Source organism: Vicugna pacos, chromosome 27, assembly GCF_048564905.1.
Source record: "Vicugna pacos chromosome 27, VicPac4, whole genome shotgun sequence".
NCBI classification, from domain to species: Eukaryota; Metazoa; Chordata; class Mammalia; order Artiodactyla; family Camelidae; genus Vicugna; species Vicugna pacos.
In genome coordinates this window covers 15540465-15555078 of record NC_133013.1, presented here as the reverse complement: position 1 = coordinate 15555078, position 14614 = coordinate 15540465, and the positions used below count along the sequence as shown (strand labels likewise).

At 44.1% G+C, this 14614-nt stretch overlaps 1 long non-coding RNA gene across 1 annotated transcript; it reads right to left on the bottom strand.

Annotated features, from left to right (window-relative positions):
* Window positions 1-11495: 11495 nt before the first annotated feature.
* LOC140689660 (uncharacterized) lies at window positions 11496-14348 on the bottom strand. The gene is made up of 2 exons (XR_012064677.1): window positions 14305-14348; window positions 11496-11870 (listed from the first exon to the last, which is right to left on the bottom strand). It is a non-coding gene; the product is annotated as an uncharacterized lncRNA (long non-coding RNA).
* Window positions 14349-14614: the final 266 nt, after the last annotated feature.

The following is a 14614-nucleotide window of genomic DNA, read 5'->3' as shown; positions in this document are numbered from 1 at the left end:
ATCTGTACACACATACATGCTTTCAATAGTTCCAGAAGGATATATGAAAAAGTAATAATAGTGGTTGCCTCAAAAAAAAGAAATTGGGCAACTGGGCCAAAAGACATCATTTTACTGTATATTCTCTGTGCCTTTTGGTTTATGTACTATATAAACAGATTACCTAGTTGATGTGTTTTATTTCAAATTTTTAAAAAATAACAAGTTTCAAAGGCTTGTGAGCAGTTTGGCTCCACCTAGACTACGGAGGAGCTCAGGGAAGATTCCAGTCTTGGGCGGGTGGTGGGGAGCATGGATGGAGCTAATAACATGCAGCCAGGCAGGGGCCTCTGCGTGGGGGTCTCAGACGCTGAGCAGAGCTGGGAGTACAGACAGAGGGGCTGACCCTCAGAGAGAGAGAATGGTGAAAGCTCCTTAGGTGGTTGTTGGTGCAGCTGTGGGAGCGGAAAGCAGACAGAGAGACAGAGGCTCCAGGAAGGAATGGGGGGCAGGAGAATGGACTGCAGGCCCAGCTCACAGTGGGGGCCCAGCAAGAGTAGGGGGCCTAGGGAAGATGGCTAAGGCCCCTGGGCATGGAGGGACAGCCAGCCTCCACGAGCACATACACCTTAGCACCTGCTGGAGAGGACAGGGCTGTGGAGAGAGCACACATCCCCAAAAAGGCCAGAAAGAGAGGAAGGCTGAGGAGCTGGCAACCGAGGCACCCCCCAGTCCACACACATGGACTGTCCCACTCCCTCAGGTTCTTGCCAGGTGACTGGCTAATTTGATCAGCTAATTGAGACACACAATCAGGCATCATTTCATGAACACCTCATGGGGGCACATAGGATGTTTCCTCTTGAATCAACTTGACATCGTAGTATTAATAGCTGTTAATTGTTTAATCTGTTCATCCTTCCCAGGGGCGACTGCCTTTTAACTGGCACTTCAGACACTCGAAGGAGTGCGTGTCTATGGGAAGTTATTTCAGGACTGTGACAGGATAATAGAGGAGTGCTGTTTGCACAGGTGACCTTCTCTGTACCCTCCCACAAAGGGGATTACCCGATTCACCCATCTTTCATCCCAGGTCGTCCCTGGAATAAGACTGAAGACCACTTTCAGGGAACAAAAGCAACTTGGAGGGGAGCCTGCTAGTGCCTTCTCTGTTCTCCAGGACTAAACAAAGGGCCGGTGTCACCTGAATGAGTCAACAGAGCACAGTTGACTTAAGGTCTGTCCGTCAGACATGTCCCGTTGGCGGCATACTCTAGCTACCACAATATGTCAGGTCTGTAAAGAAATAGTTGTGGCATCCAAGAGAGTCCACACTTAACACAAGGCACTGCAAGGGCCCGGGAGTGTCCCTTCCCCTGACTATGAAACTGCAGGACCTTCTCCAACCCAACACACAAAAAGAACAATTAGCAGCTTTTTAAGGACAAAGACCCTTCCTTTGTTTTGCTACAGACAGTGAAGAACTGTGCCTGCCTCATGCAATGTACCACTATCGCCAAACATTCAGTAGGGCTCTCCAACCCTCCCAGTGACTGGCTTCTTTTCGTATTCAAAGTACAGACATGCCACATGCCCCTCAGTTGCCCTGGTACAATTACTGTATTGATTTGATGCTGCATTAGCTCCACGTTTAAGGTGGCTTATGTTTTTTAATTTGCAATTAAATCAAATGATGCCTCTGTGAAGATGGCTGACACTTGTTTATACTCTGCAGCAAGCAATGAAGGCAACTTTTATTTAGCATCATAAAACATGCAAGGTGGGGAGCTTGAAATTCTCAAGCAACTCAATTTCTTGCCTGGTGCTTCAGCCTAGTAAAAAAATCAAACTACATACCCATTCGTTGTAAAAATGGTATAAGCGATAATTAGTGCTCTACAGTGATAATCTAATGAAGTCACCAAGCAAGCAGCATTGGAAGGAGAATGTTATGGGATGAATGTTTGAGCCCCTCTCCAAATTCATATGTTAAAGCCCTCACCCCCAATATAGTAGCCTTTGGGGGGTAATCAAAATTAGATGAGGTCATGAGGGTGAGCCCTCTTGATGGGCTTAGAGAAGAGGAAGAGAGGGAGAGCTCTCTCCATGTTCTCACACAGAGGAAACATCATGTGGACATCCAGCAAGAAGGCGGCTGTCTGCAAGCCAAGAAGAGAGCCCTCACAAAGGACAGAATCTGCCAGCACCTTGATCTTGGGCGTCCCAGCCTCCAGGACTGTGAGAAAATAAATGTCTGTTGTTTAAGCCTCACTGTCTATATTATTTTGTTATATCAGCCCAGGCAGACTAAGGCAGGTGAAAAACTAGAAGAGCAGCAAAAATAATTGGTGATTTTGTCACAGCTTCCTTTCTGGATGATCTCCAAGCACTTGACCCACTCAGTTTCTTTCCAGCCTCTGATAGGGCTCTGATATATATACAGTCAATTATTAATTAACTATGCAGACAATCAGGGACCAGGAAAAGTCAGGGCAATTAAATTTGTTTTAATTTTTAAAATGATATTAACACAACATTCTCTCCCTACCAAGTGACCACCAGAAAAATGATCAAGAAAAGATCAAAGGAAAAATGGAAAGGAAGGGAAATACTATGCTATGGGTTAAACTGTGTCCCCTGAAAAAAAGGCGTGTTGACATCCTAATCCTCAGGACCTCAGAATGTGCCCTGATGTGGAAACGGGGTCTTTGCAGTAGTCAAGGTGAGGTGGTGAGGGTGGGTCCTCATCCCAAAGGACTGGTGTGCTTAGGAAAGTTGGACGTACACAGAAAGAGACAGTGTGAAGTTAGGGGGAGAAAGAAGACAGCCATGTGACTGGAGGGATACTTCTACCAGCCAAACAATGCCAAGGATTTCCAGAAAATGCCAAAAGCTAGAAGAGCCTAGAAGGGATTCTTCTCCCAGAGCCATCAGAGAGCATGGCCCTGCCAATACCTTGATTTTGAACTTTTAGCCTCCAGAACTGTGAGACAATACATTTCTGTGGTTTTGAGCCACCCAGTTTTGGATACTTTTTTATGGCAGCCCTAGGAAGTAAATGCAGTATCATAGTAAATATGTGCATTAATTGTAGGTCCTACCCCAATTTCTGAAAAATTAAAGTGTGAAAGGAAGTTCCATTTCATGAATGAACAACCACAGAATATAGATCAAAAAATGGTATGTTTCCCTACTGTACAGCACAGGGAACTGTATTCAGTATCTTGTAATAACCTATAATGGAAAAGAATAGATAGATAGATAGATAGATAGATAGATAGATAGATAGATAGATATCTAACTGAATTACTTTGCTGTACATCTGAAACATTATAAATCAACTATACTTCAATAAAAAATAGTTTTTTAAAAAAAAATTTGGTGAGGCAATTGTGGGAACGTTAAGAACAGAAGAAAAGCACAGAACAGAAGAGAATCTGGAAGTAAAGTTACAAACAAACATGTTAAGATTCTTTATGGTTTGTTAAGGGATGTAAATTTTGTTCTGAGTTTCCTAGTGACCAATTTAAAGAAAGAAACTCAATCAGTTACATAACATAATTTCCAGATGGACAGAAGGAAAAAGAGTCAGGAGAAACAATGCTGTTTCTGATACTAAAGCCTGCAAGAAAGTTAATTAAGAGACTTATCTGATGACTGCATTTATAGCCTTAGCAATAGCCTTCATCCCATAAATACACGGTTTAGTTCTGAATTACATAAGGCTATATTTTATGACATCCTTGATTTTTAACCAATGACTATGTAGGATGGTAAAAGCTGTGATTTTCAAAGCTAAAAGGATGTCAGTTGGTTTACAGGTCTCTACTGATGAAACTTAATCCACAGATTAAATCCACAATATTTTAGGCAGTGGCTCCCAAACGGTAGTCCACAGACTAGATGCATCAAGACCACCTGGGGATCACCTTTAAAAAGATACAGATGCCTGGGCCCAACCTCTGGGAATCTGATTGACTGAACAATTTTGGTGCTGAGCCAAGGTTCAAAACCACTCATCTAGAGGATGATAAGGGGCATATCCTTGGGCAAGCCTCCTTATAATTAGCATTACTTGTCTCAGTAGAGAGTAAAAAAAAAAACACCTTTATTGTGGTGTAATTCCCGTACTCCTGGGCATATATCCAGAGAAAAATATAATTTGAAAAGACGTGTGCACCTCATTGTTCACAGCAGCACTGTTTCCAATAGCCAAGACAAGGAAACAACCTAAATATCCATTGACAGATGACTGGATAAAGAAGTTGTGGTGTATTTATACAATGGAATACTACTCAGCCATAAAAAAGAATAAAATAATGCCATTTGCAGCAACATGGATGGATCTGGAGATTGTCATTCTAAGTGAAGTAAGCCAGAAAGAGAAAGAAAAATACCATATGATATCACTTATGCATGGAATCTTCTTTAAAAAAGGACACAAGTAAATGTATCTACAAAGCATAAACGGACCCTCAATACAGATTTTGATAACTCTTGAAAGAGAAGCCGAGGTAAGACTCCCAGCCAATTATTGGTTTCCTCAGTGTGCAAATGTAGAGAACTACTTAACCCATTGCCCCAAAAAGATTGTGTTTGGAAGCTAAAATGACTCATCACCCACCCCTCCATGTGCCCAGTGGACTGGAATCATGTGAGGCTCAGGAATTGGTCTGAATCCCTACCCCTCCCCTTATTAGCCACGTGGCTCTTAGCAGGGTTTGGGACCTCTCTAGGTTTCATGTGATCTAGAGAAGTGGGGATGAAAAGGTCAGTCTCATAAATTTGTTGTGATGATTAAATAAGAAAGTATATGTGGAACTCTTAGCCAAATTTCTGCATATAGAAAAACCCAATAAAGGAAGCTCTTCATTGCTTATTTTTTATTTTAGGAAAATACTCTTTTTCTATGACTATGCCCCAAGGTATCACCATCCCTAATAGCAAGATGAATCATTGAGATGCCAGACCTCAGATCAGAATTGACCACAAAGGTGCCCCAGGGAAGCACCCGCTGGCGACCACTAGTCCTTGGTAATGGCATCTTCCACATGGCCCAGTTGGGAGACAGAGGGCAAGAATGCAGAACACCACGTGTAACCGAGCAGAGAGTGTCATTACAAGAATGAAGAGGGTTATGGGAACAAATGACTCAAAACCTATGAAAATAAACCTGACTTCGCTTGCAGCACTTAAATGCAGTGAGGACTCAGGAGGCCTCCTGGAGAGTGGTTCTTGTTATTTTTATTTAGTGAGTGTCTTTTAAATTCTTGATTGGTTAGTCCTCCTATTGGTTAGATAACTCCTTCTTGTAGGATCATAAAGCTACGTGCAATCTCTTACAGGCTATTTAGGGGCCTTATTCTCCGCCTCCAAGCAATTGTTTGTCTAAACTAGAGTGTCCAAGGTAACCAAAGCGTGGATGCAGGGTAGCTGATTTCTGTGCCTTCTAAAACCGTGAGCTCATGGCAGGGGTGGGGAAAGAAGGTAGCTGAGGAAGAGAACTGTGCAGTTAGCAGCAAGCTCGCTAAGCAACACTGGGGAGACGAGGCAGCTGCCAACATCAGTTTTGTCTCTGCCACATCTATTTGATGGTCTGTGATGCAGCCATTTACCAGCAGCGACAGAGAGTTCTAAATAACGTGAGGGTGGCTTATTCCATGCTGCCCTGTGTGTTCAGTACAGAAGTAACAGCTACACTTGACTCAGCACAGACTCCCACTCCTTGTTTCATATGCGTCATCTTCGTAGACCAGCACCCTACGGTGTAAGTTTTATCACACCACACTGAAAGACAGGGAAAGTGGGGCTTAGAAAAGTCTCTTGCCCAGTGACTGAGTAGTGGCACCAGGTTTTAAACCCCTGCTCGTCTGACCCAAAACTTGCACTTTCATCCTTCCCACTGTGCAGCCCAGCCAGCTCTGGGCGGCACAAATTGTCAGAAGGAAATAGGTGAATGTGATTATATTTGAATTCTGAAAGTTTGGGCATTTTTTTTAAACCATTTTGTATTTATCTGGAAGGATTGTAAACTTCTCTCATCATGATAAGCATTATACCTGTTTTTGTAAATTCCCTTCCCACGTGGCATTCCGGCAAACATAGGAGGCCTCAGATGGATCTAGTGCCGGGCCCTGATTCCCACCGGCATCTCTGGGGGGCCCACCCTTGTGGGGGCTCTCAAGACAAGATTTGAGTTGTTCAGACTTCTCTCTCCTCTCCAGCTGTTCTCCAGCTCCAACCAGACCAGCACTTGGAAGAAGGAACGACCCAATGCTGGCGAGGCCTCGAGGTGCTGCCGCCCCACAGCCCCTCAGAGACCAGACTTGTCTCCTGTGGCTGCTGAAACAGTTGGCAAAACTGGGTGGCTTTAAAAACCAGAAATTTGTTCTCTCACAGTTCTAGAAGTCTGAAATCTGAAATCCAGGAGTCACCAGGGCCATGGTCCCTCCAGAGGCTCCAGAGGAGATCCCATTCCTTGTGTCTTCCAGCCTCGGGCAGCTCCAGGCATCTCTTGGCTTGGGGCTGCATCACTCCAGCCTCTGCCTCTGGGCTCACGTGGCTGTTTCCTCTCTGGTTTGTGCCTCTTCTTCTGTCCCCTATAAGGACACTTGTCATTGGATGTAGGGCCCACCTGGATAATCCAGGACGATCTCATCTTTAATTAAAACCTGTAACTTAATTACGTTGACAAAGGCGCTTTCCAAAGAAGTTCCCATTCACAGGATCCAGTCATGAAAATGAGGACCTATCTTTTGAGGGAGTTACCATTTAGCCTACAATAGAGACCATCCCTTTTTCTAGCCCAGGGCTCATGACAAGAGGCCATGGAGGTAGGTATTGGATTCACATCTTGCAATATCATTTGTCCTGAGTTTCAGCATCAAGTGTTGAATCACCCACATCAAATGAAGAAAATTTTGCTGCCAACTAGAAAAGGTAGAATTTTAAGTGCCCCTCTCTCCACCTCCTCCCTAGTCAAGGAATATCTCTTACACAACAGGTGATGATTGATTTTAAAGGCAGCAGTGTCCCTTTAAGTTTCTGAGGCCCCAGATCTTCAGATCTCTCTTTAATTGTATGGTAACTGTTAGGGGCTCTGTCAGGGAAGGAGGACAGGAGTAATCACCCGAGAACAGATTTCTAGGTAACTTATACTTAGTCAATCCAAACCTAATTCCTAAGTGACCTATGCTGTGCCTAAGGAGGCTGAAATAATCATGTATTTACCCTTTACCCTGAGATTAGATGGTACTCACTATGCAATTACCCAGCCACTAAGTGACAATTACCGTGTAATTAAGTGGTCAGTGGTTACCATATTATTAAATAGCATTGACATGATGTTCGTTCCGTGGAGCCTTGCACTGTCACCACAGAATTAAACTCCCCACCAAGAAATTACAGCCATTCCTGGGAAGTTCTGCTCTTTGCTTGGATGGCTTTCAAGTTGGCAGAATCTCCCAGCTCTGTGTGGCTCCAAGGGAGCCAAGAAACGGCCAAAGCTGGGCACAGATGTAACATGGCCTCCTGCCAGCCTGGGGCAACACCTCTGCAGCCCAGCTCCAGTCCAGCATTAGGACACCTGGGCACATTCCTCTCTCCTTCTACAAGAACACCTGCAGAGGAACTCCAGACATCACATTTTTTCTCCCCCAAACCTGGTGCCTACCCGGGGGCACAGCGTGCTGGGAGAACTTGAAGCCCTCAGGAAAGCAAGTGTTCTGTTCAACCTGGGAGAGACCGTCCCTAAATCATCAGCATAAGCCCAAGCTACCTCGTAAGTTCCATGAGAACAGGATCTTTCATCTGTCTGCCTTATTTATTGCCTTATGGCCCGCATTATTCCTGGTCCACTGTAGATGCCCAGTGAATACTTGGATGTATTTATTCATTCATCCATGATTAACTGATTGGTTGATTGGTGTGGATCTGCTTCATGCCAGCCACTAGGCACTGAAACCTTTTAAGGACACTGTGAGGTTTGAGGGAGTCTCAGAGAGGATGAGTCACTTGCCCAAGTTCATTCTACAACCAGTCAATGGTAGATGCAAGACTGAACTCAGGTCTGTCTGACTCCAGAAGCTGTGCTCTTCCTATAGCACCACATCTTGGCCACATCCAGCCTCAAAGCACCCTGGATGCAAAGAAGAACTTGGGAAAGCTAACGACTTCCCAGGGATGAATCACTTTGTAGTCTAAGCCTTCTTGACATAAGGCATCCACAAGAGTTTCTGCAAACTGTTGTTCACATTTAGTGGGTGAAGAAAATGAAGCTCAGGGAGATTAAGGGTCTCGTCCAAAGTCACATGGCTGGTAAGTTGCTTAGGGTTGCACATGGACTCAGAAGCCATTCGTCTGCCTGGCGTAACTGGAGAGAAACCAACTGCCTGCCTCAGGCCTCACATTTTTACCATGAAAATGTTATGTCTTTGGGTCAGCATTGTTTCCAGGTGTTCCTGCTAAAATGTACCATCTCACTAGAACTCTCTAACACCCTATATCAAATTACCTAACCTCCAAAGACAAATTCAGGGGAAAATAAATGAGACCAGAGGAAGGGACTGAGTTTGAAGTTGTATAGGGGAAAAGACTCAGGTGATGAATAACAAACAGGTCTCATCTTCACAGTCAGCTCTAATCAATTGACAGCAGCAGCCTGGAGCACTATATTGTGAAGCCTTCTGAGGCTGCATTAGGGCTCAGCAGGATGAAGCATCATGATCAATTAGTGATGCCTACACCCACCCTGCTGAGGAAGTGACTGCACACGGGCCAGGTATTTAATATCCCTGATGTGAATTGTGGGATTCTACAAAATAAGGTCAGGTTTGGAAATTGTTGGGGCAGTGAGTGAGGCCAGAAGACAACTAACAAAGATGTCCTTTCTCTCACATGCATGTGCTCAAAAGACAAAATGAAAAATACAGTGGCAGTAAAATGAAAGCTACAAGTCAGGAAATCTTGCTGCTAGACTCAGCTCTGCTGTAAATTAACTGCAAGACTTTGACCCAGTCACTGCCCCCCTCTTTGAAAATGTCCTCTATAGGTAGCTTCTTTCTAACATGCAGTTATCATTTGAAGGGTTAAATCTTTAAACCCATGTAAACTTGTTTTAAATTAGTTTATATCATCAATTGCCTATATGATAGGAAGAACTCAAAAAATCATGAGAGCTTCAGTCACCAGGGAACTTATAGAGAGCAGCCCCAAAGCCTCAGAGGAAAGAGTTATGCAAGGGAGGAAGAGGCATGAGGGAAGGACACCCAGCTTCCCAGTGTGGGCAAGTCAGAGAAGCAGGCGACTCCAGCAGAGCTTCTACCATGTGTCTAGCATAGTGTTCCAGGCTTTGCCATAAATGTCTCGTCTGTCAACTCTCATGAGGTCAGTGATGCAATTTTCATTTTAGAAATGAAGAAAATACAGTTCAAAGAAGTTGGGTTATCAGAAGTGGATGCAGAGATGTCTGCAGCACCTGCAGACTCATTGAGAACACGGAGAACGTCGGCCCCTTCTTGGTTGCCCTTTTCTAAGCAGTGAGAAGAGACAAGTGGGATCACCTCCATCGTCCCTGGGCTGTGCCGTTCTAAGCCACAGGCTGTGTGAAACTAACACAGCGCGGCGTTCAGGAAAATCACAGAAGCAGCAGCATCAGTCTCCCAGACCTGGAATATTAGCACTGCATTGATTTCTGCTCTCATACCCGGAGGCTGGGCACACCCTCCAAGTCCACCTTCCCTGCAGATGGTGGATGGCTAAGCCGGGGGTCTATGCACAAATGCTCCTTCCTGTGAACTCAGCTAACAGCCAGCGACCTCAGACACCCACCACAGCCCTTCAGTCACCTTGTTCTGTGGCTTCGTCCTGTCGCGCTGCAGAGCCGGCCTTGTGAGAGCTGGTATAAATATAGTTCCCCTGGGGCAGCCAGCCAGAGCCCCGCCAGCCAGCATCCCGTTACCAGCCCACTCTTCACACGCTACTTGGTTTCACTGCTTGGAGCTGCTCCGCCACTCTGGGCTCGGTCCTCAAGGGCTCTGGGAAGCAGGGCCAGCTTGCATTTTCATAATTTACTTCCATCCACCTTGGCACTGCAGACAGCATCTCTAAGGATCTCCTCCTTTGTGAGGAGTGCTACAAAATGCTACAAAAATGTATCCAGATCTTTCCTGAGCCTTGTGGTACAAGCTTTGGGCTTCTGTGAGGCTGCCTCAGCTCCCCTAGGCCTGAGACACATACGCCTGAAGCTGGAATCCTAAGAAAATACACTGGTTTTTTTTTTGATACAAGTATAGTCAGTTTACAATGTTGTGTCAATTTTGAAAATACACTTTTTAAAAATATTTTTTCATTGAGTTATAGTCATTTTACAATGTTGTGTCAAACTCCAGGGCAGAGCACAATTTTTCAGTTACACATGAACATACATATATTCATTGTCACATTATTTTTTCACTGTGAGCTACCACAAGATCTTGTATATATTCCCCTGTGCTATACAGTATAATCTTGTTTATCTATTCTACATATGCCTGTCAGTATCTACAAATTTTGAACTCCCAGTCTATCCCTTCCCACCCTCTTCCCCCTTGGCAACCACAAGTTTGTAGAAAATACACTTTTTGAATGCTTCTCTGGTGTCTTTTTCCATGAAAAAAATGGGATTTAAAGTAAAAACAAAAAAAGATGGTACAAAAAGATCCATTTTATTTTTTTATTAAAAATGCTTAAACTTTTAAAAATATGAAAACAAATATATGTATATGCAAGATTGGGACATTGTGCTGTGCACCAGAAATTGATACATTGTAATTGACTGTACTTCAATAAAATTAATTAACTAATTAATAATTAAAATGCTCATATTTTTTATTTTCTAAGCTATTTTTATTGAAGTATAGTCTATTTATAATGTTAACTTCTGGTATACAGCATAGTGATTCATTTATACATACATATTCCTTTACATATTCTTTTTCATTATAGGCCATTACAAGATATTGAATATAGTTCCCTGTGCTGTACAGTAGGACCTTGTTGTTTATCTATTTAATATACAGTAATTAGTATCTGCAAATCCCAAACTCCCAATTTATCCCTCCACACCTCTCCCTCCTGGTAAAAATGAAAGCAATTTAAGGGACCTAAAGGATAATATAAAGTGTGCCAGTCTATGCATAATAGGGGTACCAGAAGGCAAACAAAGAGAAAAGGGTGTTGAAAACATATTTGAAGAAATTATGGCTGAAAACTTACCAAAACCCAAATTTTCTAAGTACCACTTCCTTACCTGCTCTCTTTTGAGTCACTTTGTGGTTCCCCATGCTGTGCAGGCTCCCTTGCTGCAGCTCTTTTGGGCTACAGCTGTGTTCCTGCTATGAGCTATAGTTAGTGGGAATTGACAGTCCTAAATTCAAGACAGCATCTTCTCCTGCCTGAGCCATTGCAACAGCCTCCTACCTATCTCCCCCGTTCTGCTTACTACTGCTGCATAACAAATCATCCCAACACGCAGCAGCTTAAAGCAACCACTTTAATTTGCTCACAATTCTGACGATCAAGAATTTGGAAAGGGCACAGCAAGAACACCCACTTCTGCTCTCTGATGTCTGGGGTGCAGACATCCTGGCAGCTGGAAGATAAAGTCATCTAAAACCTTGTTCACTCATAAGTCTGGCCCTTGGACTGGAAAAACTCAAAGACTGGGGCTGCCGACTGGAGCACCTCCATGGAGCCTCTTATGTGTTTTGGCTTCCTCACAACATGGCCACCTGGTAGGGAAGGGGAGTCAGACCTCTTCTGCAGCATTCTACTGATTACAAACAAATCAAATCCTGCCTGGGTTCCAGCAAAGGATAGTTAGACTTCATCTCCTGATGGAACTTTTGAAGGTTCTAGAAGAATATGTGAGATGGAAGTTACTGTATGCGGCCATATTTGGAAAACATGATGTGTCCTGCCCCCATTTAGTTTTGTTTCCCTACAGGCCATCTTTCATTCAGTAGGCAAAGCTATATTTCTAAAAGTAACCAAGCCATGTCCATGCTTGCTGACAGTCCTTCAGTGGCTTCTCATCACACCAGGGGGAAAATCCAGGCATTTTACTAGAGCCTAGAAAGCCCTGCGTAGTCTAGTTCCTGTCCACATATCTTCCACTGGCCTGCTTTCTCCATCCCTCCAGCACCTCCCTGGCTCTTCACAAGGCTGGCTCCTTCTCATCCTTCAGGATTCAACTTAAATGTAACCTCCTCAGAGACACCCCCTCTTAATGATGCCCTGTAAAGTAGCCCCTAGAACCCAAAGATAATTTAAGTGATTGACTGGTTGGTTGATGGAAGGCAATATGAATAGCAGAATTCAAAATTCTCTAACCCACTCCTAAAATTTGTTCTGTGAAACATTAGTTTAGCCAGGTATTCAATAGACATCATTTTAAATATGAATCCGTGGCACATATCCTTATGAAAACTTGAGTTAAAACAGAGTTGCAGAGTTTTCTCTCTAGCATGACCATTCCAGGTCCACAATGTACTCATTGCATGCCGGGTCTCCGTGAGATGGATGCAATAGATAGCCGTCCTCTACTTATGCAGCCACAAAACACTTTTTCCCAGTGGTGTCTCCCAGCTCCACTTTCAAAACCCTTCTCCAAAGAGTTAGGTCTCTGGGTTTACAAAGCAAAAGAAATGAGAGTCCCCAGCTGGTTGTTCTACCTATGTCCCTGACCCATGTCCTCCGAGTGAATTACAAATAACAGGAAACCTGTGGAAGGTCCAGGTCTTCTGAGAACAGTCTGATTGGCTGGGATTGAAGTCATACTTTTGGCTAATGATCCTGATTGGCTGTCAGTTACACTCCACTCATTACAACAGTGGCCAGCAAATATATGAGCCTCTCATCTAGTTACATGAATTATGTCCGTCAGAGCAGTGAGTCATAGAGGCCAGGCTCTGCTGAGGATTGCATTCTTTTTATTGGGCCAAGAACCTCCAGCCTGGCTCCAGGCCTGCTTCCATATAATAGAAGCAGGTCTGCAGCTTCCCAGAAGCAGGCTGGCTGACCCTGGGGATGGGGGAATGGGTTCACCAGCAGGCTATAACCTAGAGAGCTCAAAGGAGGTGATTTGTCTCTGATGTCCCAACACCCAGTTCCCAGAATACATCTCTGAAACCATCAGCGGGGAAAAGAAGGTTGCATTTTTAGTAACTGCCAGTCTCGGATAATGCTTGCTGGAAATTCCAAAATTAGCAGAAAATTAAAACAAAATAAACGAAATGTTATTATAGCTTAACTCAAGTTGACCCTTTCTCCCACCCATTCACAGTATAATGCCCCAAGGAACTTATGTTTGTTAAAAATCCTCAGTCCTAACAATCAAATTGGCACATCTTCATAGTAGCAGTAATAACTAACACACAGCCCTTGCTACGTGTCAGGCACTGTGGAAAGCACTTCACAGGTAGCTTCTCTTCAAAGCTGTCCTGTGAGACAGATGTACATATATTATCCCCATTTTATAGGCGAGGAAACCGAAATGCCAAGTGGTTACTGACTTGCCCAGTACCTCACAGCTAATAAGTAGTAGAGAAGTAAGATTTTGAATCCAGGTATAGTTGACCTCAAAACCCGCAGTTTTCACTCCTTTATGGCCTTTAACTGATGTAACAGCCCAGCAAAGCTGTTGGCCAGTCACATCTCCTAGAAACACAGGATCTGACATGTTTCTCAACCTTTACTGTTCCCGCACACTACCTGAGGATCTCATTAAAATGCAGATTCTGATTCAATCTGGGATGGGACCTGAGATTCTACATTTTTAACAAGTTCCAGGTGATGCTAGGGGCTGGCTGACTGGCCACACTTTGAGACTCTTAAGACAACAGTTCTCAATTTTACTGCACATTACAGTCACCCGGGGAGATTTCAAGAATCCTGACGCACCGTCCTCACGCAACACCAAATAAATGAGACTCTCCAGGGGTGGACCCCAGGCATCAGTAGTCCTTTAAGCTCCTAGGTGATTCCAGTCTGCAGCCGAGGCTGAGAACACTGCTCTGAGGGTCATGAGAGGTCCTGAGAACAGTGAGGAGCAGGAAGCCAGGTCTTGATTTGCTGCTGGGATGGTGAATTTCATAATGATGCTGTCCTTGCTATCCCCAAAATCATCACACTCCCTAATAACCCATTAGTTCCTACCGAGTCATGATGGAGCCATCTGGCATGATCCCAGATATCAAATGGTTTCAGTTGTCTGCCACCTCCTGTCCTACACACACACACACACACACACACCTATTCACCACTCGCACACACCTCCCTAGGTCTCACCAATTTGATCTTGAACTTGGAGAAAGCCATTCCCACCATGGCCCACCCCCACCCCCAGATCACAAAGGCTCAGAACACGGAGCTGCTTTCCTGAACACCCATTCCCCTCATCAGATGGAATGTGTGAACATAAACAGCCTGGTGTTACTGAAGCAATGAAGGGTGTACCAGCTGTCTGTTTCTCTTGAGTCAAACCAAAATACTCAGAACTGACACATGTAAGGAAAAGGGAGAGGAAGTGTGTCAAAGTTAAAGGCTTAAAAAAAAAAGACAGAAAAAAGAAAGAATTAGGGCAAAGAAAGGACAGCAG